The sequence below is a fragment of the Anser cygnoides genome, chromosome 5 (genome assembly GCF_040182565.1).
Source record: "Anser cygnoides isolate HZ-2024a breed goose chromosome 5, Taihu_goose_T2T_genome, whole genome shotgun sequence".
NCBI classification, from domain to species: domain Eukaryota; kingdom Metazoa; phylum Chordata; class Aves; order Anseriformes; family Anatidae; genus Anser; species Anser cygnoides.
Genome location: NC_089877.1, coordinates 66992127 through 67015399, shown reverse-complemented (window position 1 = coordinate 67015399; position 23273 = coordinate 66992127). Strand labels below are relative to the sequence as shown.

Genomic DNA, 23273 nt, shown 5'->3' with positions numbered 1-23273 from the left:
AGACCACCTTTTTCCTCTGCAACACCTTTCTCAGGAACCAAACAGCATTCCAGTGACCTGCTTTGCTCCTATTCTAAAGACTATCACAGCCCACCTTGCCTGTGGCACCTGATAAGCAGAACAGAAAGCAACCACAGCAATAAAAGCCACTGCACCCTCAGGACAGTTACTCTCATCCCCTCCTTTACCTCAGCCGCTTACCTACCCCACGTGGCAGATGCTTCCACCCGTTCTCTAAAGCCACCTAGAGCACCTCTAAAAGAGAAACTGGAATTTTACTCTATTTGATGTAGTTAAAAAAAGTGCACCGACAGCCGCACCCCAAAAATAACAGCTACCTCTGTTCATCACTCACCAGAGTCACTCCAGAGGTAGCTCGGGTCGTGACGTCCTGTACTGCACACTGCGTTTCAGCCTGAACAAAGGAAAACACAGTCAGAAGATAAACATTCAGCTGACAGCATTAGCACCCATCCCTCAACAACAGAAGTCACCCCATATTTAATGTTTTCATTTCAAAACAGCAGTCCACTTGCCTCTGTACCTGCAAGTTAGATCCAAGCTCCAAAGGAACGGCCACCATCACCCATGCCACCTGGGAACACAGAAGGACAAAACGACCACTGTGCTTGCAAGCGACCACCTGCCACAGTGCTCCTCTGTCCCAAACAGCCTCACCTCAGACCCTCAGAGGGAAACACCTGAACATCTTCCCCTGTGGTGGTTTTACAGGGGTAGGCGACCGAGCTCCACCAAAACCGCTCTCTCCCTCTCCCTCCTCAAAGAAGGACAGGGAGAAAATACAAGGAAAAAGGGCTCAAGGGTTGAGATAAGGATGAGGAGATTACACAGTAAATATCGTGATAAGCAAAACACACTCAGCATAGAAAGATAGAAAGATTTATTGCTTATTACTACGCAATGTAGAGAAGCGAGAAACAAACGAAAGCAACCAAAAGCACCTTCCCCCCCAACCACCCTCTTCCACCTTCTCCCCCCCAGCGGTGCAGGTGATCGGTGTTTATGGTCAGTCTATAGCGCTTCTTTGCCGCCACTCCTTCTCGGACGCCCTCATCCCCTGTGCTGTGGGGTTCCTCCCGCAGGATGCAGTCCTTGGTCAACTGATCTGGCATGGCCTTCCCACAGGCAGCAGCTCTTCCAGAACTGTTCCAGATGTAGGTCCATACCACGGGGTCCATCCCTCAGGAGCAAACTGCTCCAACCTGGGTCCCCCACGGGCAGCAGCTCCTGCCAGCTCACCTGCTCCTGCGTGGTCTACTCTCCACGGTCTACAGGTCCGGCCCGGAATCTGCTCCGGCAAGGGTCTTCCACAGGCCGCAGCCTCCATCAGTGCAGGTCCACCTGCTCCACCGTGCTCTCCTCCACCAGCTGCAGCATGGAACCCTGCTCCACCGTGGTACTCCGTGGGCTGCAGGGGGACAGCCTGCTTCACCATGGTCCTCGCCACAGGCCGCGGGGGACTTCTGCTCCGGCACCTGGAGTACCTCTCCCCCTCCTTCTTCACTGACCTTGGCGCCTGCAAGGCTGTTCCTCACTCCTCTTGCTCTCCCAGCTGCTGCATGGCACAGCGTCTTTGTTTTTTTTTTTTTTCCTGTCTTAAACATGCTCTCACAGAACCGCAAACAACATCACTTATTGGCTCCGCTCAGGAGCGGGGCCCTTACCTAACATGGGGCAGCTTCTAGATTCTTTGCACAGAAGCCACCCCTAGAGCCCCCTGCTACCAAAACCTTGCCACATAAACCCCCCACGTCCCTTCACTTTGGTTAAGGGACGACCAGGCTGACACGCTCACCTTCCCTCACTGCTCCGTGACACAGGGATTTCCCTGTCCAAGACTGCACCAAGCACCTGCAGAGACGAGAGAAAAGCACACCCTGAGGCACCTCACAGCCACAGCGTACCTGCTGCAATACCTCTCTCTTCCCAGTTGCTTTACTTCAGCTGCTCGTTAGCTCGATCTAAGATAAATGTGCCCGGGCGGCGCCGCGCCAAAATGTGCCCGGGCGGCGCCGCGCCAAAATGTGCCCGGGCGGCGCCGCGCCAAAATGTGCCCGGGCGGCGCCGCGCCAAAATGTGCCCGGGCGGCGCCGCGCCAAAATGTGCCCGGGCGGCGCCGCGCCAAAATGTGCCCGGGCGGCGCCGCGCCAAAATGTGCCCGGGCGGCGCCGCGCCAAAATGTGCCCGGGCGGCGCCGCGCCAAAATGTGCCCGGGCGGCGCCGCGCCAAAATGTGCCCGGGCGGCGCCGCGCCAAAATGTGCCCGGGCGGCGCCGCGCCAAAATGTGCCCGGGCGGCGCCGCGCCAAAATGTGCCCGGGCGGCGCCGCGCCAAAATGTGCCCGGGCGGCGCCGCGCCAAAATGTGCCCGGGCGGCGCCGCGCCAAAATGTGCCCGGGCGGCGCCGCGCCAAAATGTGCCCGGGCGGCGCCGCGCCAAAATGTGCCCGGGCGGCGCCGCGCCAAAATGTGCCCGGGCGGCGCCGCGCCAAAATGTGCCCGGGCGGCGCCGCGCCAAAATGTGCCCGGGCGGCGCCGCGCCAAAATGTGCCCGGGCGGCGCCGCGCCAAAATGTGCCCGGGCGGCGCCGCGCCAAAATGTGCCCGGGCGGCGCCGCGCCAAAATGTGCCCGGGCGGCGCCGCGCCAAAATGTGCCCGGGCGGCGCCGCGCCAAAATGTGCCCGGGCGGCGCCGCGCCAAAATGTGCCCGGGCGGCGCCGCGCCAAAATGTGCCCGGGCGGCGCCGCGCCAAAATGTGCCCGGGCGGCGCCGCGCCAAAATGTGCCCGGGCGGCGCCGCGCCAAAATGTGCCCGGGCGGCGCCGCGCCAAAATGTGCCCGGGCGGCGCCGCGCCAAAATGTGCCCGGGCGGCGCCGCGCCAAAATGTGCCCGGGCGGCGCCGCGCCAAAATGTGCCCGGGCGGCGCCGCGCCAAAATGTGCCCGGGCGGCGCCGCGCCAAAATGTGCCCGGGCGGCGCCGCGCCAAAATGTGCCCGGGCGGCGCCGCGCCAAAATGTGCCCGGGCGGCGCCGCGCCAAAATGTGCCCGGGCGGCGCCGCGCCAAAATGTGCCCGGGCGGCGCCGCGCCAAAATGTGCCCGGGCGGCGCCGCGCCAAAATGTGCCCGGGCGGCGCCGCGCCAAAATGTGCCCGGGCGGCGCCGCGCCAAAATGTGCCCGGGCGGCGCCGCGCCAAAATGTGCCCGGGCGGCGCCGCGCCAAAATGTGCCCGGGCGGCGCCGCGCCAAAATGTGCCCGGGCGGCGCCGCGCCAAAATGTGCCCGGGCGGCGCCGCGCCAAAATGTGCCCGGGCGGCGCCGCGCCAAAATGTGCCCGGGCGGCGCCGCTCACAGACCTACCCTTTACAGATGAAAAAGGTAACTCTGATACAACCCTGCTCAGTCTCTTGGTAATACTGCGCCTACGTGGTCAAGCCTCTTGTAGTGTGTAATCAAGCTCTTTTTAGTCCTCTGGAGAGTTACGCAAGTGCCTTCATACGTCTAGAGATTCAAATATAACCCAAAAACACAAGTGGATCCCACCATCCCAAAAACAAGTGAGCCAGCAACCTCTGCTAAATATCCCTCTAGTAAGTGATTTCCAAGCACTTAAAATCTAGAAATCCATAGACTCCAACCTGCCCAAAGAACCCTGCAACTGACTGAAGGAAAAACAAAGCACTTACCCCAAAGAGGAGCCCAGGCACAATGAACTCTCTAATGGCATACCTGGGGCTCATATACCATTTGGCCCCGCCCAGCACCCAAACCCAATCACCTGGGAAAGGGGAGGTGGTAAAGCACAAGAAAGTAAAAAGAGCACAAGCAGCACAGCAGCTGTGGGTTTTTTTTTGGTGTTTTTTTTTAGTTTTGTATTTTGTTTGTTTGTTTTTTGTTTTTCTTTTTTTTTTCTTTAATCTGGTTTAGCTCAATAGCATGCAGACTGCAGACAAGAGAACTGGGGTGATTCTAGAAGCAACAATACCCATGCTTTTGCTGCAGCTTTGAATATTGAAAGGACAATATGACCAAGCAAGTAACTGAAATTTTTTCACCTAGAATTAGCTCAAACCTTTATTTATATAGAAAGAAAAATCTGGGAGCATAACAGATTACATGCCAAAAAAAAAAAATCAATTCCATGTAATACCATCACTCGCAGGAAAAATCACGTACTTGAGTAGGCTATCTGAAAACCAAAAGGCTATGCTGATGGGTCAAAACACACTACAGGACAATGGAGCCTGGCCCTCTGCTGCACCAGCTTAAATCCTATCCCTACACTCACCAAGGTGCAACCCCAACCCAAACACAGACACACCATTTCAGGCTCCACGGCATGGGGCTTCAGGCACCGCTTCACCTACTGAAGAAGACCACCATCAGGAGCTGCCACGCCAGACCACCTTTTTCCTCTGAAACACCTTTCTCAGGAACCAAACAGCATTCCAGTGACCTGCTTCGCTCCTATTCTAAAGACTATCACAGCCCACCTTGCCTGTGGCACCTGATAAGCAGAAGAGAAAGCAACCACAGCAATAAAAGCCACGGCACCCTCAGGACAGTTACTCTCATCCCCTCCTTTACCTCAGCCGCTTACCTACCCCACATGGCAGATGCTTCCACCCGTTCTCTGAAGCTACCTAGAGCACCTCTAAAAGAGAAACTGGAATTTACTCTATTTGATGTACTAAAATAAGTGCAGCGACAACCGCACCCCAAAAATAACACCTACCTCTGTTCATCACTCACCAGAGTCACTCCAGAGGCAGCTCGGGTCGTGACGTCCTGTACTGCACACTGCGTTTCAGCCTGAACAAAGGAAAACACAATCAGAAGACAAACATTCAGCTGACAGCATTAGCACCCATCCCTCAACAACAGAAGTCACCCCATATTTAATGTTTTCGTTTCAAAACAGCAGTCCACTTGCCTCTGTACCTGCAAGTTAGATCCAAGCTCGAAAGGAACGGCCACCATCACCCATGTGCCACCTGGGAACACAGAAGGACAAAATGATCGCTCTGCTTGCAAGCCTCCACCTGCCACATTGCTCCTCTGTCCCAAACAGCCTCACCTCAGACCCTCAGAGGGAAACACCTGAATGTCTTCCCTTCGCTTCAGATAAGGGATGACCAGGCTGATAGAACTCTCACCTTCCCTCATTGTTCTGAGACACGGGCATTTCCCTGTCCAAGACTTCACAAAGCCCCTGCAGAGACAAGAGAAAAGCACACCCTGAGGCACCTCACAGCCACAGCGTACCTGCTGCAATACCTATCTCTTCCCAGCTCCTTTGCTTCAGCTGCTCACCAGCTCGAACTGAGATTCTTCGCTCACAGCGCCGCGGCAAACTCTGCCCGGGCCACACAACACACACTGCACAAGCTACATCGTTTAAGACACACGAGCTGGAACGTTCCTGCCCAACAATCAGTGGCATCGCACAGGAAGGATGCCGCACGCTCCTAGAAACCAAACCTACCAGTCCTGAACAGCTCCCCTGCCAGACAATTCCCCACCTCCTCCTGCCAACCATGCTCAGCACACACACTACTTGGCCGTAAAAAAAAAAAAAGTAAGAACATACACACACAAAAAAAACAACTGAGCTCCACAAATGCCAAAAAGCCATGCACACACAGCAGCCCCAGCAGGGGTATTCACAGACTTACCCTTTACAGATGAAAAAGGTAACTCTGATACAACCCTGCTCAGTCTCTTGGTAATACTGCGCCTATGTGGTCAAGCCTCTTGCAGTGTGTAATCAAGCTCTTTTTAGTCCTCTGGAGAGTTACACAAGTGTGTAGAGATTCAAATATAACCCAAAAACACAAGTGGATCCCACCATCCCAAAAACAAGTGAGCCAGCAACCTCTGCTAAATATCCCTCTAGTAAGTGATTTCCAAGCACTTAAAATCTAGAAATCCATAGACTCCAACCTGCCCAAAGAACCCTGCAACTGACTGAAGGAAAAACAAAGCACTTACCCCAAAGAGCAGCCCAGGCACAATGAACTCCCTAATGGCATACCTGGGGCTCATATACCATTTGGCCCAGCCCAGCACCCAAACCCAATCACCTGGGAAAGGGGAGGGGCAAAGCACAAGAAAGTAGAAAGAGCACAAGCAGCAGCAGCTGTGGGTTTTTTTTTGTGGTTTTTTTTTGTTGTTGTTTGTTTTAAATCTGGTTTAGCTCAACAGCATGCAGACTGCAGACAAGAGAACTGGGGTGTTTCTAGAAGCAACAATACCCAAGCTTTTGCTGCAGCTTTGAATATTGAAAGGACAATACGACCAAGCAACTGATTTTTTTTCAGCTGGAATTAGCTCAAACCTTTCTTTACATAGAAAGAAAAATCTAGGAGCATAACAGATCACTCATCAAAAAAAAAATCACCAATTCCATGTAATAACATCACTCGCAGAAAAATTCACGTACTTGAGTAGGCTATCTGAAAACCAAAAGGCTATGCTGATGGGTCAAAACACACTACAGGACAATGGAGCCTGGCCCTCTGCTGCACCAGCTTAAATCCTATCCCTACACTCACCAAGGTGCAACCCCAACCCAAACACAGACACACCATTTCAGCCTCAACACAGTTTTGGAAACTGCTGGAAAGCAGGCTTCATCCTCAGCGAGGCGTGCTCAGGCTCCACGGCATGGGGCTTCAGGCACCGCTTCACCTACTGAAGAAGACCACCATCAGGAGCTGCCACGCCAGACCACCTTTTTCCTCTGAAACACCTTTCTCAGGAACCAAACAGCATTCCAGTGACCTGCTTTGCTCCTTTTCCAAAGACTACCACAGTCCGCCTTGCCTCTGGCACCTGATAAGCACAAGAGAAAGAAACCACAGCAGCACAAGCCACAGCACCCTCAGGACAGTTACTCTCATCCCCTCCTTTACCTCAGCTGCTTAGCTACCCCACATGGCAGATGCTTCCACCCGTTCTCTGAAGCCACCTAGAGCACCTCCAAAAGAGAAACTGGAATTTTACTCTAATTGATGTAGTACACTAACTGCAGTGATGGGCACGAAAATGTGCCCAGATGGCAGCAATCACAGACTTACCCTTTACAGATGAAAAAGGGGACCCTGCTCAGTCTCTTGGTAATACTACCGTGCTTATGCGGTCGAGGAACCGTACCCCACCCTTTCTTAAAAACGAGTTAGCCGGCAACACCTCCTAAGCACGCCTCTATTACCTGAATTCCAAGCAATGAAAATCTAGAAGGCTGCAACGTCTAAAGACTCTACAGCCACACAAACCACAGGCAAAAGCTCCAAAACTATAACAAACTGTCCCTAACCCTGAAACAGACTACCCCTTACACGCCTACTGCTGCTCTTTTCAGACACATGCTTACACAGGGAGCTTCGATGATACTTATCTCCTAAACCCTGCTCCATCACTTTGCCACCAAGGTTGTAACTTTGATAATATTTGACGTATCATATTTGACATACAGGCAAAGACTCACAAGTAAGCCCCGCAATTCGGCAAAAATCATAAGGGACCCAGAACCACAAAGTAAACACACAAAGTAGCACTGCCATCCTATCCGTAAACATGCTATAACAATTACTCACCTGAAGAAGAGCTGCATGCAATACAGGCACCTATTACTAGATTGGTTTACTCTAACAGATCCTACCAGTTGTTACCTCACAAAGATGGGCGTACCGGTCTCTACTTGGAAACGCATCAGTCCATAGACTCTTAACCACCTAAAGAAACCTCCAACTCACTGAAGGAAAAACAAAGCATCTACTCTAAAGTGCAGCCCAAGCAGAATGAGCTCTCTGATGGGATGCCTGTTACTCAATGACCACTAGGCCCTCCCTGGAACCCAAAGCCAATCACCTGGGAAAGGGGAGGGGCAAAACACAAGAAAGGAGAAAGAGGAGAAGCAGCAGCTGTGGTTTATTTTTTTTTTGCTTCAGCTTTGATTATTGAAAGCTTTTCTCCTCTACAACTCCTGTCTCAGGAACCAAACAGCATTCCAGTGACCTGCTTTGCTCCTATTCCAAAGACTATCACAGCCCACCTTGCCTGTGGCACCTGATAAGCAGAAGAGAAAGCAACCACAGCAGCAAAAGCCACTGCACCCTCAGGACAGTTACTCTCATCCCCTCCTTTACCTCAGCTGCTTACCTACCCCACACGGCAGATGCTTCCACCCGTTCTCTGAAGCCACCTAGAGCACCTCTAAAAGAGAAACTGGAATTTTACTCTATTTGATATAGTTAAAAAAACTGCAGTGACAACCACAACCCAAAAATAACAGCTACCTCTGTTCATCACTCACCAGAGTCACTCCAGAGGTAGCTCGGGTCGTGACGTCCTGTACTGCACACTGCGTTTCAGCCTGAACAAAGGAAAACACAGTCAGACCATGAACATTCAGCTGACAGCATTAGCACCCATCCCTCAACAACAGAAGTCACCCCATATTTAATGTTTTCGTTTCAAAACAGCAGTCCACTTGCCTCTGTACCTGCAAGTTAGACCCAAGCTCGAAAGGAACGGCCACCATCACCCATGCCACCTGGGAACACAGAAGGACAAAATAACCGCTGTGCTTGCAAGCGACCACCTGCCACGCTGCTCCTCTGTCCCAAACAGCCTCACCTCAGACCCTCAGAGGGAAACACCTGAATGTCTTCCCTTCGCTTCAGATAAGGGATCACCAGGCTGATAGAACTCTCACCTTCCCTCATTGTTCTGTGACACGGGCATTTTCCCGTCCAAGACTTCATGAAGCCCCTGCAGAGACAAGAGAAAAGCACACCCTGAGGCACCTCACAGCCACAGCGTACCTGCTGCAATACCTCTCTCTTCCCAGCTCCTTTGCTTCAGCTGCTCACCAGCTCGAACTGAGATTCTTCGCTCACAGCGCCGCGGCAAACTCTGCCCGGGCCACACAACACACACTGCACAAGCTACATTGTTTAAGACACACGAGCTGGAACATTCCTGCCCAACAATCAGCGGCATCGCACAGGAAGGATGCCGCACACTCCTAGAAACCAAACCTACCAGTCCTGAACAGCTCCCCTGCCAGACAATTCCCCACCTCCTCCTGCCAACCACGCTCAGCACACACGCTATTTGGCTCTCAAAAGGAAAAAAAAAAACATACACACACAAAAAAAACAACTGAGCTCCACAAATGCCAAAAAGCCATGTACACACAGCAGCCCCAGCAGGGGTATTCACAGACTTACCCTTTACAGACGAAAAAGGTAACTCTGATACGACCCTGCTCAGTCTCTTGGTAATACTGCGCCTACGTGGTCAAGCCTCTTGTAGTGTGTAATCAAGCTCTTTTTAGTCCTCTGGAGAGTTACACAAGTGCCTTCATACGTCTAGAGATTCAAATATAACCCAAAAACACAAGTGGATCCCACCATCCCAAAAACAAGTGAGCCAGCAACCTCTGCTAAATATCCCTCTAGTAAGTGATTTCCAAGCACTTAAAATCTAGAAATCCATAGACTCCAACCTGCCCAAAGAACCCTGCAACTGACTGAAGGAAAGCAAAGCACTTACCCCAAAGAGCAGCCCAGGCACAATGAACTCTCTAATGGCATACCTGGGGCTCATATACCATTTGGCCCCGCCCAGCACCCAAACCCAATCACCTGGGAAAGGGGAGGGGCAAAGCACAAGAAAGTAGAAAGAGCACAAGCAGCAGCAGCTATGTTTTTGTTTGTTTGTTTGTTTTTTCTGGCCTAGCTCAATAGCATGCAGACTGCAGACAAGAGAACTGGGGTGTTTCTAGAAGCAACAATCCCCATGCTTTTGCTGCAGCTTTGAATATTGAAAGGACAATATGACCAAGCAAGTAACTGAAGTTTTTTTCAACTGCAAGCAGCTCAAACCGTTGTTTTTATACAGGAAGAAAAATCTAGGAGCATAACAGATTACACACCAGAAAAAAAGATCAATTCCATGTAATAACATCACTCGCAGCATAAATCACGTACTTGAGTAGGCTATCTGAAAACCAAAAGGCTATGCTGATAGGTCAAAACACACTACAGGACAATGGAGCCTGGCCCTCTGCTGCACCAGCTTAAATCCTATCCCTACACTCACCAAGGTGCAACCCCAACCCAAACACAGACACACCATTTCAGGCTCCACGGGATGGGGCTTCAGGCACCGCTTCACCTACTGAAGAAGACCACCATCGGGATCTGCCACGCCAGACCACCTTTTTCCTCTGCAACACCTTTCTCAGGAACCAAACAGCATTCCAGTGACCTGCTTTGCTCCTATTCTAAAGACTATCACAGCCCACCTTGCCTGTGGCACCTGATAAGCAGAAGAGAAAGCAACCACAGCAGCAAAAGCCACAGCACCCCTAGGACAGTTACTCTCAACCGCTCTTTTACTTCACCCACTCACCTAACCCCCGAGGCAGATGTTTCCATCTGCTCTCAAGCCACCTAGAGCACCTCTAAAAGGCAAAATGGATTTTTATTCTACTTTTTGTAATAACTTAACTGCAGTGACAACCGCACCCCAAAAATAACTGCTACCTCTGTTCATTGCTCACCTTGCCTGAGGTAGCTCAGGTCGCAACGTCCTGTATTGCACACTGCATTTCAGCTTGAACAAAGGAAAACACGGTCAAAAGATAAACATTCAGCTGCCAGCATTACCACCCACCCTTCAACACCACAGGTGACCCTATATTTAATTTTATCATTTCAAAAGAGCAGTCCACTTGCCTCTGTACCTGGAAAGTAGATCCAAGCTCAAACGTGGCCACCTGCAAGGCCAGGGGGGGGGGCATTTGGCAGCCACCTGCAAGGTGGGGGGGCACCTGGCAGCTTTGCTCTAACAGACCCTACTAGTTACCTCAAAAAGATGGGCTTACCGGTCTCAATTTGAAATGCATCAGTCCATAGGCTCTGACCCACCTAAAGAACCCTGCAACTGACTGAAGGAAAAACAAAGCCCCTACCGCCAAGGAGCAGCCCAGGCAGAATGCCTGCCCTAATCATGTGGAAAATGGGAGGGGCCGTGCATGAGAAGAGATAAAGAGAGCAGGAGGAACAGCAGCCCTGTTTTTGGTCTGGCTTAGGTCAACAGCGTGCAGAGTGCAGCACAGGCAATCAGCCTGTTTCTCCTGAAAGACTTACCTTAGCTTTGGTGAAGGAAACTGACCGGGCTGACAACCCTCTCACCTTTTTGCACCACTCCACAACATGGGGAATTCACCTCTCCACGGCTGCACGAGGGAACTGCAGAAACAAGACAAAGCACACCCTGAGGCACCTCATAACCACAGCCTACCTACCTACTGCAATACCTCTGCAATACTTATACCTCTCTTCCCAGCTGCTTTACCTCTGCTGCTCTCCATCTCCAAATCACATTCTTTTAACTGTCACACAGAGCGGTGGTCCTCCAGGTGCCATAGAGCAGCACCATTATTTTTTTTCTTTTTTAATTTCAGAACAGCTTCCCTTCAAAACAGCTTTCCGCTTCCCTCTGGAAATGGACAGTAGGTCAAGCCAGTCACCGAGTTGCCAACGCAGAGCTTCACAGTTCCAGAAGGTGCTCTTTCATTCGACCGATTCCTCAGAAGTGTTACCTACCACTAGCAAAAGCAATAAACAGACTGCAAACAGGCACTGCCACATTTGACAAACTTCATGTTTTTAATTTTATCATTTCAAAACAGCAGTCCGCTTGCCTTTACATCTGAAAAGGCAGATCAAACCAATCACCAAGTTGCCGAACAAGAACTTGACAGTTCCAGAAAGTGCTGTTTCCTTTGACTGGCTCCTCCTAAGGTTTACCTACTGCTGGAAAAAAAGAAAAAAAGACTGTGCTAGCTGCCCTTAAGTACTCACCCAGAGCTTGAGTACTCGCCCAGAGACAGACCAGATGTCTTTCCCAAAAGAGTCAGGACAATGTATTATTGCACTGTTGGACCACCATGTTAGCTACCATCACTAATTGCCAGGCAGGACAGCTCCAGGCCAAACACACACGTAAAAAGGCACACTACAAACATCATGAACAAAACATGGGAAAAGAATTACTTTTCATGAATTACTTTTTCAAGAATTACTTTTACATGTCGTCTCAGGGAGGAAGTAACTACCCTGAGCAACGTGCCCTTACCCACTAGGAAGCTGAGCGGCAATGTGAAAAACTACATTTCCCGGCATGCCACGGAAACCAACATGGCCGGCAGGACGCTCAAAACCCAAAGACCACAACTCCCGGCATGCTGCGGGGCACGAAGCCTGGCAGTTGCTACAGCGCATGCGCATCTCCTCCGTCTGCAGTACCTCCCTTTCGCCAGCAGGTGGGAGCAGAGAGCGACGCGTCACCGCAGCGCCTCTTCGCCTACAGCACCGCTCGCTGTTCGGCCACCAGGTGACACCAGGCGCCGCCGCGCCACCCTGCTCCATGCATGGGCGGAAACAGAACGGCAGGCACGGCTTCCCAGGCCGTCTGCTCGTTAAGGGAAGCGGCGGGAGCCGCGTGGAACACCACACAAGAACGGCAAGAAAAAGCATCCCGCTCCACGGGCACTGGGGAAGTAACTGCCCATCCTAAAAGGCCCCGTGCTGAGCCGCAACGTGAAACTACAGTTCGCAGCATGCTCTGGAAACCAATGTGGCCGATCAAAAGCCCGGAGCCCAAAGACCACAACTCCCGGCATGCTGTGGGGCAAGACGCTCCCAGCCACCTGACCCAGCTGACGCCCCGCCCCAGAGTCAAACCCGTGCTTTCTGATCCGCCGCCTACTACCCCAGCCACAGGTCCCGCAGGACCCAGCCGCCCCAACACCCTTCCCTCCCCTCTGCCACGGACGCCCAGGCCCTCCCTCACCTGCTGCTCCGCAGCAGCCACAGCCTAGGTCACGCTCGCCAATCACTCCCTCTGCGCAGACCAGTCCCAGCACACCTGGCCCAGGGAGCAAACACAGCACAGGCCTACCCCCACCATTGCTGCCCTTGCCCCCCCCCCCGCCTGCAGCCTCCCCAGCAGGGTGGCCCCCACACCCAGGTCGCTTGTCTGTGTCCATTGGCTCCCCCATGGACAATAAACACGGGGCCAACACCCCAGCCCCTGCCCCCTCCACACCCAGGAACCTGCACCTAGCAGCACGGCCACAGCCACTTACAGTGTCCACAAACACAGAGGGCAGCACAAGCCAGAAAGCAAACTTTATTAAACTCTTACGCAGGACTCCTGGGAGGGAGACTGCGGCAGAACTCCCTGCCCAGACATTCTCCCCTTCCCCTGGGGGGCTGCGGGGCTCAGGCATCCAGCAGGTCCATCCGTCCGTCTCAGCATCCATGCCCTGGGGAACAGCTGCCTCCTGCAGAAATGGGCTGTGAGGCACAGAAGGAGGAAGAAAAAGGAAAAGGGCACAAGTGGGATACAAGCAGCAAGAGAGGAACTGGGTGGACAGACAGACAGCAGGGCAGAGGGACAGAAGAACCACCGGGGGGGCAGGGAGCGGGACAGGGGTGATCAACAGGGTTGGACAGAGAGTCCAACAGAGGCACAATTGCGACAGCCAGGATGACCGAGAGTAATAGCAGTTTTACTGACATCAGACAGCATTAGTTTGGGATGAAATCAGAGTTTTGGTTTTTGGATCAGAGATGACTCTGTTGAACAGTCTCCGCCTTTCCAGTATTTGAAAGGAAAAGGCATGAGGATAAGCACACAAGTATGAAGCTATTATTACCAACAGAGATGCTGGAAGTAGGCTTCTCCATATCGCTTTTGGTACTTGTGGAGTAATTGCCTTAAGTAACTAGGCAAATTAAACTAATATTCACATTTTAAAGAAAATGTGCAGCATTGAAAAAGCTTTCAGGGTGGAGGGTAGCTGCGCTACCTAAGTGTTCCCTAGGCCTCCAACTTTACATGCTATTGCACTAGGGGAACTTGGTGTGCTGACTCTAAGGAACAGTACAGAGCGTAGAGCAGAGTGGAGACACCACGGATAGGCTCTGTGATGAGACGGTGACCCGATGCTCTTATGCGCACCAAGACTGATAAGCTGCATGTTTACCATCCTTGTGAGAAAAATCTCAAATAATTTTCTTCAGACAGGATCTTCTGTGAAGCTATTTTATTCATGATTGCAATGGCGGGCATCCTGTCAATCAGGAACGCATTTTAGTAAACAAATCATAACCTTTTATTCCCTATTACCCGACGCCTGATCACCTCCCCTGTTTCCTCATTGGCTAAGTACTACAGGTTCACAAGCTACTCGACGCTCCTCTATACCACGTATGTACAATTTTTGTGTTTTTTCAACCCTTTAATTTCTCCTTTCTTATGTTTTGAGAACTTTGTGATCTTTGTTTTACTGTTCTCACACTGCTCATCTTGTTTTTCTCAAGCTTCTACCTTATTTTGGAACAGTGAGGCCTTCTACTGTCCACTTATCTACAGGTGACCCATTCGGTGATAAACTGGAGCTGATTGATACAGCGGTGCACTAAGGGTTAAGAAGAAGGTTACTCACAGGCATAGAGTGGTAACCAGGCTAGAATAAGAGAAAGTGGGAACCAGTAAGAAGTTGCTAGGCTCGGACGGGCCTATAGAGGGCTATGCATGATCAAAAGGAATGCACTAATCAGAAGTCTGTAACTACGCACGCTAGCTGCGTGCAGTGCATGTAGCTGGTTCAGAAAGCTATATAATATCTGGCATTGGAACAATAAAGGGTCTCCATTTCTCGACTATTTTGGAGTCTGTGTCCTCATTCCCTTCACTTATCTACTTAGCATTTCTCCTTATTATGACTACACGATTACCTTGGAATACAGAAAAGTAATTCTCTACTGCAAAAACACAACTTTGTTTCTCACACCCTGAGCCAACCACCTGTCATGGTTTTGACAGAACGTTGTACTCTAGTGAACTTTTGCTCATTATATCATCACTATAATACCAAAACACACCTCCATCCCAAAAGCTCCATGCCTCCAAGCTGCGACCGCCCCTCACTGAGCACACGCTCTGAATTTCTCAGACCCCTATAGCTTTAAACGAAAGCAAGAAAACTTTACAAATCATAACCAAGATATGCCTGACCAGAGTCACTCAAGCTCCACCTAAAAGGGACAGAAAATAATCACAGAGTCATAGAATATCCCGAATTGGAAGGGATCCACAAGGATCATCGAGCCCAACTCCCGGCATCACACAGGTCAACCCAAAAATTCAGACCATATGACTAAGTGCACAGTCCAAATGCTTCTTAAACTCCGGCAGACTTGGTGAAGCGACTACCGCCCTGGGGAGACTGTTCCAGTGCTCAACAACCCTCTCAGTGAAGAACCTCTTCCTGATGTCTAGCCTGAACCTCTCCTGCTGCAGGTTGACACCATTCCCACGGGTCCTATCACTGGTCTCTAAAGAGAACAGATTGGTGGATAATGTAAATTGGCTTAAGTGAAAGGGGATGTTAGGGAAGATACCATCACGAAGGATACCTTTCTGACTTCCGGGATCAGTCGACGGGCTGAGCCTCTCTTCCCCCCGCACTGGGATGTCGTGGGGTAAGATCTGAATGCTTGGTTGTACCAGGCGTCTCCGTAGAAACTCAGAAATCTCTAGAGCCTTTGTGCCTTTTAATGCGTTAATAGCCAGGACGAGTACCCGTGTATTTCATGCGTGCTCGCTTGCTTTTGCGGACAGTGAATTTATCGCCGGCAATTCCAAAGAACCTGTGTCCCTGTTGCTGTAATAAACTGCCCTTCGTTGCATTGTTCCTAGCTGTGACAGTTCTCATTGAACACAACTAGAGCGAGGGTGTCCTACGTTATTGGTGAATCCGTGACCCTGGTAGTTCAGTACCCCGAATCCGACCAGACCCGTAACAGTTAGTCAGCTACGCCCCTTAACACGACAGTATTTCATAGAGAAAAACATTAAGCCTAAGATTTCTCATCCCTAAGGCCTTAGGGGGGCAGGCCGAGAAGGAACCAGAGATGCTTAGTATGTCTCCTGAGAATCGCAGCTTACAGTTACTACACGTCTTCTGGTCTCATGGGATGAGGCAGAGGTATAATTAATTCCTTCTCCATCTCTCTCTAAAGAGTTTTCCTCCTATCTGTGACAAAGGAGAAAAATGTTATGGTCGTGGAAGTCGTTATACAAAGCCACACTCAGTGAATTCACTATTACAGTTAAGATCGTTTTTAATCGAAAACACCTCAGCAGCAGTGTTACCACTGCAAACATAGCGCTGCACAAAAATTCAACTCAAGATAAAGGAAAGGGCGAGCTAAAAGGACAAATGACGTGACCGAAGGCATCTTCAACAACCATCTGGTAGATGGTTGTCCACAGCCCTTGGATTCCATGGTTGTCTTCCCTGCCAAGTGAATCCTGGAAGAACAAGAAAAGATACACAACATGTCCACAAAAACTTTTGGGGAGGCTACTGAAAAGAAAAACAAAAAAATAGAAACAGCATGCAGCTAGTACGTCAGTTTTGTTAACAGAGTAACATTAACATACTAGAAATTTCCACATTCTATGTAGCCCCAAGGTGGTGCTGGGTACATCCACTGATATTAATGGGGTGGCACGATGTAAGAGATAGTTAATAGACAAGGTACACCTGAGGTGCACAGATTGCATATTCCATGCGACAAAAAAGGCACAGCTTGGCACCCAGTTTGGATCAGCTTGTGTATGAGTCTGCTGATACGTGAGTATATACAGCAAGCAGACAAGTCTTTTATTCCACAGACTCAGTTTCATTTATGTATATACATACATATACATATGTGTATGTATCTCTCTCTCTCTACATATATATATATATATAAACAAACAAACGTTGGGAACTTCATAACCACTTGAATAACAATCATTAGCTATGCCTACGCTGAAAGCCAGGACTATGCCTAAGTGATTAAGTAAACACAGAGTCTTATCTGTGAAATGCTGAAAATGCCCCATAACCACTGGGGGGCTTATGCACGGTGTACATAATTTTTACGCAAACATGCATCTTAATACACAAAGAGGAGGGGCGAGGCGGACAAAGGTTTTAGGGACGCGTCAAGACCAGAACAGCCACTGGGCAATCGCTCAGATGTGCAAAGCTCAGCTAAAACCTGCACAAATCCACCGAAGGAAGGAGGCTACCTACTTGTCTGCTTAAAATAACCTCTACAAAGAACGTATTACAAAATCAAAAACGAAACTATCATCCAGCAAAGCAAACGTCTGGAATACAATGGGCTAAAACTGACAGCTGAGGTTTGATTCTTTAGCAATTTCAAAGGTCTTCAGATCCTACCTGACTTCTCGTGCATGGTGGCGTTGCAGCACAGAAATGAGGGGAGCGGGAAGATCGCAACAGGCCAAACGCGGTGCTGAGCTCCTACAGGAGCTGGTGGGATAGCACTGACAAGAGTGAGACAGGCTGTCAGCCTTCTGCACGAGCTGAAGAAGAGGAGCGCCAGTGTCCGAAGAAGCTGTTTCTTCTCATACTTCATTTAATACACACCGTCTTTAAATCCAGGACGTCTTCTTAGGGAAGAGATAAAGAAGTAGAGTTAGCGGCTCCAAGGACACTTCAGGATCTTAGTTCTTTCTATAGTTAGCTGCTATCCACAAAACCAAACCAGTTAAAATAGAGAGTTACATTAAAAATTCTTGATAATAACAAAAGTATGGGATTTAAAAAAAAAGACATGCACGGAAAAGAGGTTAAATTATCTCATTCGTTTCTCAATTCCGCCACAAACTCTATGCTCAGCTCCTCTTAACTCACTCACCCCACTTACCCATCCAAACACAGGGCGGACGCGGCAGTTCTCATCATTCTTGGTAAAAAGACAACATTTTCATGTTTGCTGTCAAATATCATCTCTTTCCAGCACAATTTCCTGCAAGCTATGCTAACTCCTCCAGGCTTTTTAATATATGCTAGAAACTTCACTGTTTTATCTTAATGACCATCTCGGTGGAAGTCGCCGAGCTATCTTTGATTCTGCTGTCTTCACAAATACAAATAAAACAGTACTTCAGCAACAATCTATGACAAACTAGGCAATACATGCATCTACCTCTTACATAAGAAAGGAAAGAATTTGTAGACAACATCCAGAAAGTATTACCTTGTTAGATATCAGAGTGGTGGGGCAGAATGACAATGCTACACAAGACTGTACTTACACTCCTGGGATTGCACAGGTTTGCTGGAATACAAAAAAAATAAAGTAAGGTCACTATGCGGAACAAGTTCACTCACTCCATTATTACTGTGAATGACAAGAATATTTCAGTAAGCGTTCTTTTAAACCCATGGAAATTTTCAGATTTATGTCAATTTGGCTTCATGAAAACTGAAACTTGCAGTGCAAAGATCATTTATAAAAGCTGTAGCAGGTGAGCTTTTTAGGCACGGATTTTGTCACCTTTCTGGTAATGTTCGTCTCTCTCCCTCATTACCCCCCTTCCCTCCCCTCCCCCCCCCCCCAAAAAAAAACAAGAAAAAAGATTAAAGACCACAAACTGGGACTTCTCGGAGGTATGACTCCATTTTTCACCTTATACACACAGTTTCTTCGCTATGCTAAACTTTCACAATGACTGTATAATAGAGTCTTACTAATATTGTTTGTCTGTGAGTTTGATACTACTTCCCCAAGTTGGATGAAACAAGCATTTTTCATTGTGACAGACATCAAAACAAATAATGTCTCTCGTCAGCTATGGAGTCCTGCTGGCAGTATTACCAGCTCACACAGAATCCCACCTAGTTTTTGGGGTCCACCCCATCTATCCTCAGCAGTGGGAAGTTCTTCCAGAAGCAGACAGACTGTTATTCGTTCCTCAATGGAGCTGAGGCTCTGTAAGGCTTTGCTTTTTTCTTCCCTCACTCCCTCTTCTATTTCCAAGCTTTAACTTAAAAGCTAAGCTTGTGGGGCTGGGGGGAATCCCCAAATCAAATCCCAGCCCCAACATCCCATAGTCCCCTACTCTCAGGCCCAGCAATCTACAAATGCACACAATGCTACAGACTGTGGTGGGCAGGTCCTCCTGGGCAGGGATGTCGTCATCTTTTCAGGTGACGTTCAGCTCCCTGAAAGGGCTGAAATACCACATCCATACTCACTTCCCCTACTTGATTCGCACAGGTGTAGTCAGAGGAACAGGGCCACACCAGCACTCCCTGCTCACAAAGCTCACTGCCTACCTCCAGGTTTGCATCGTTTCCTTGTATTACTGTTAATTCTGACACATTTCTGCTATAAAAGCATATCTCAGTGGCATTAAACAACCAAATGCGTGGACTGTGCTGTCTGCAGTATTTTATCCCACACACTCCAATTACTTAATCAGCTGTTGAGCCCGTGCCTCGAGCAAGCATTTTGCTGGGTAACCATCTCCTAGTCTTGAGGGGACACGTGAGAATAATTTTTTCTTGGATAGTATTTACTTCAAATACTCCTGCCAGGCCAGTTTAAGGAATCCACAAATTCCACGGGAGAGAGGCTTGCCTAAATTGATTCTGTCTTTCTGATAATTTGCTCAATGGAGCATTTCTCCCTTCGGTATTTCTGGGGTAATGACAACGACTTGGATTTCAGAGAAGCAAGGTTTGAAAGGATAGGTAGTATCTTGAAATAGATCAGATTTCAGGAGTACAATCTCAATACATTCCAAAACCTAAATTCCACAATGCTGCTTCTGCAATCTGAGGGACAAACTCTTCTGCCACAGATGGGCAGGGATATCAGACCAGCGCATAGGAACACTTCAGGAGTCAGCAGAAGTGGTAACGAGAGCTGCATCCCTCTGTGATAGATACCTGTGCCCGAACAAGCTTTCCTTCCGCTCACAGAGGAAAAGAGCTGGCGTCCTACAAAACGTCTCGCGTCTACCACTTTGGAGTGTTCTCAGTCAGCTTGTCTGTACTTCAACTTCCCTTTGAAGGAAGTAGCAAAGTACATAAAAACCTCCTTCCGGTAGCTTGGCACTGACCTGCAAGCCAGCACCAGGAGAAGGGCTGTGTCACACTTCAGCCCGGAGAAGAGAAGGCTCTGGGGAGACCTCATTACTACCTTTAAACACGTATAGTGGACTTACAAAAGAGACAGGCAAGGACTTGTTACCAGGGCCTGTAGCGACAAGGCAAGACAAGTTTTAAACTGAAGGAAGATAGATTTAGATTGAACAAAAGGAAGAAGTTCTTCTCAATGAGGGTAGTAAGACACTGAAACAGGCTGCCCAGAGAAGTTGTAGAGGCCTCATTACTGGAGGTACTCAAAGCTGGGCTGGATGGGGCTTTGAGCAACCTGACCTAGTGCAAGACGCCACTGATCGAGGCAGGGGGGATGGACTAGATGATCTTTAAGCGTCCCTTCCAACCCAAACCACTCTACGATTACGTGAAAGGAATTGCCTCCCAAGTTATTCTTGACTGACTACAATTAGCATTCTGGAAAGCCCTGCAAGCACTTGTTCATTATTTCTAGGGTAATTCTTAAAGCTGAAGCAGACCAAAGTTTTGTCAACAAAAGCCTTTCGGGAGACTACTGAAAGGAAAACCAAGCCAAACCAAAAAAACAGAAACAGCAAGTGGCTATTACATCAGTTTTGTTAACAAAGTAACATTAACGTACTAGGAATTTCCACGTTCTTTACCCTCCACCTTTAAAAAGTCACCCAATTCTGTCAGTGTTCACCATTAGCATTCTTTAAAACTTTCACATGGACATCTGAGAAAAACATTTCAAGTCCCTGTCATCGAGGGAGAAGAGGAAAAAAAATAGGGATGAGGGGGGAAGAAGCACAGCCATTCCTTTCCTCGGTAAGGTGAGCAAAAAGCTCAGGCGCTCAGCAAGAACATTCTTTGAAAGATAAAACAGAAGAAACTGCAGGTTATTTAACCTCAGCTTGTCCTGGTTTCAGCTAATATAGAGTTAATTTTCCTCCTAGTAGCTGGTAGGGTGCTATGTTTTGGATTAGGCTGAGAAAAGTGTTGATAACATGCTGATGTTTTAATTGTTGCAGAGCAGTGTTTACACCAGGCCAAGGACTTTCCAGCTTCTCGCTCTGTCCTGCCAGTGGGCAGGCTGGGGGTGCAGCAGGAGCTGGGAGGGGATAGACCCAGGGCAGCTGACCCAAACTGGCCAAAGGGGTATTCCATACCATCTGACGTCATGCTAAACAATATATAGGGGTGGCTAGCAGGACTGGGGGGACCAGCTGCTTGCGGATAGGCTGGGCATCGGTCAGCAGGTGGCGAGCAATTGCATTGCGCATCACTTGTTTGTGCACATTATTATTAGTAGTACTATTATCATTATTATTATTATTTTCCTGTTTTTATAAGCTGTCTTTATCTCAACCCACAGGCTTCACTTTCCCATTTCTCTCCCCCATCCCAGAGAGGGAGAGGGGAGGACAAGCCAACGGCTATGTGGTGCTTAGCTGCCAGCTACGTTAAACCACAACATGGCTATAGAGTCACATGTATTTGTGCCTGCTCATTTATTCATCTGCCAGTTTATTTTGCTACAGACCGTAGAAACTGCAAGGTTACCACCTTTTGTAACCGATGGGATCTTCGGTAGGAATAGCTGTCTAAAAGAGCCAACAAAATCCCCTTCATCGACAGCCATTTGAACTTTCGTCGTCTAAAAATAGTCCTACAAACATTCCCCAGGATGCTCAACTTCAGCATCTTTCCATTCAACTTGAGGCAGAACAAGCCCTTACCCTGAACATCTTCATCTGGCTCTCCTCTGCTAGCAGAGTAGTACTCTGATACTGACCAGTACGTGCTGCAGCCTACTCGCTTACGTGTATTTACTGCAATCTGGTTCGATATGCTCACAGAGAAACCAATGAAAAATCCGCCCTTTCTTTCAGAAAAAAAATAATAATAAAATAACTACGACACGGTAAGGAAAAAAAGCTGAACATGCGGTCCTTTACCAACGGGCAGATCCAACATCAGCACAAGGAGTTTTTGGTCATGTGAGCAATCACCTACACCAGCCATCAGGACAAGCCAAACGCACACACATGAGACTCCATTTAAAAAACATGTAAAGTTCCTTTATAGCTTATGGAAGTAACAACCTACATCTTAGATGCAGTTAGACTGCATCGGTTTAGGGACTGCCTCCTTCCAAAAAAAAAAAAAATCCTCCAATCTGTTCATCCGTTCACAGTTCTGCAAATTCAATCAGGCCTTTGAGCCTGCTGCAGCTTTCCTCCCTTCAGCTGCTGCGCCACCTTCGCTCGGCGACAAACCCCGCGGGGGTCCCAGCGGCGGGGAGCTGCTTCTGCCCTGGTGAGCCGCAGGGAAAGGAGAGAGCCGGCCGTCAGCACGCGGGGGGAGGAAAGCCTCCGAGGCGCAGCCCGACAATCGAGCGCAGCGAGGACCCGCGCCCGGCCGCCGCAGCCCCCACCCCTCCCGGCCCGACGCTCCGGGGAAGCGCCCCCGAAGGCTCTCGCTCGCCTCACCGCCGGCAGCCGCGCTCGCAGCCAGCGGCAACCTGCGCCTCCCGGCGCGCACGGCCCGGCCCCGGCCCCGGCCCCGGCTCGGGGAAAGACCGGCCGCGCACCACAGAACTACAGCTCCCAGCATGCCGCGGGACGGAGCAGTCCATCCGACACAGAGGGGAGTCGGCCAAGCGCACGCAACCGCCCCCCCCGCGCCGCTTCGCCCCCCTCCCCCCCAGCCCTCCGAAGCCCCGCGCAGTGCAGACCCCGCCGCACGCCCGGTCCGCTCCGCTCCGGTCCGGCGCGGCGCCGCCCCCGCCCCGCACAAGGGCCGTTTCCGCAGAAGCCGCCGACCGCGTGGCGCCCCAACCGCCCGCCGCCTCGTCCCCTCCCGGCCCGGCCCGGCCCGGGGCGGCACCGACCACCAACCTCGTTGCGGCACCGCGCCTCGGCGGCCCGGCCCGAGCTGAGCCCAGCGCGGCCCGGCCCAACAGCTTCCGCCCATAGCGCCGGCAAGCCCTGCACGGCACCTCCGCCCTGGGTTCCTCCGAGCCAATCACGGAGCGCTTCCGCCCTGAGTTAAGGCTAGCCGTGACGCCACTTCCGCCCTCACGGTCCAGCCAATCACGGCGCCGCTTCCCTGCGGGAAGGCGACCCTGAGGCTGCCCCTGTGATGCCTTTTTTTTTATTTATTTATTTATTTTTTTTTAAAGAAGGCGCGGGTGTTCTTGGTCCTCCCTCGTCAAGTATATCTGCGAGAAACATCTCAA

The 23273-nt window shown here is 50.2% G+C and overlaps 2 long non-coding RNA genes across 2 annotated transcripts; both read right to left on the bottom strand.

The window, feature by feature from the left end:
* Window positions 1–886: 886 nt before the first annotated feature.
* Window positions 887–2261, bottom strand: LOC136791040 (uncharacterized). The gene is made up of 2 exons (XR_010832141.1): window positions 1961–2261; window positions 887–1872 (listed from the first exon to the last, which is right to left on the bottom strand). It is a non-coding gene; the product is annotated as an uncharacterized lncRNA (long non-coding RNA).
* Window positions 2262–4801: 2540 nt separating this feature from the next.
* Window positions 4802–6170, bottom strand: LOC136791039 (uncharacterized). Its single transcript, XR_010832140.1, has 3 exons — window positions 5093–6170; window positions 4957–5009; window positions 4802–4827 (listed from the first exon to the last, which is right to left on the bottom strand). It is a non-coding gene; the product is annotated as an uncharacterized lncRNA (long non-coding RNA).
* Between the last annotated feature and the right edge of the window lie 17103 nt (window positions 6171–23273).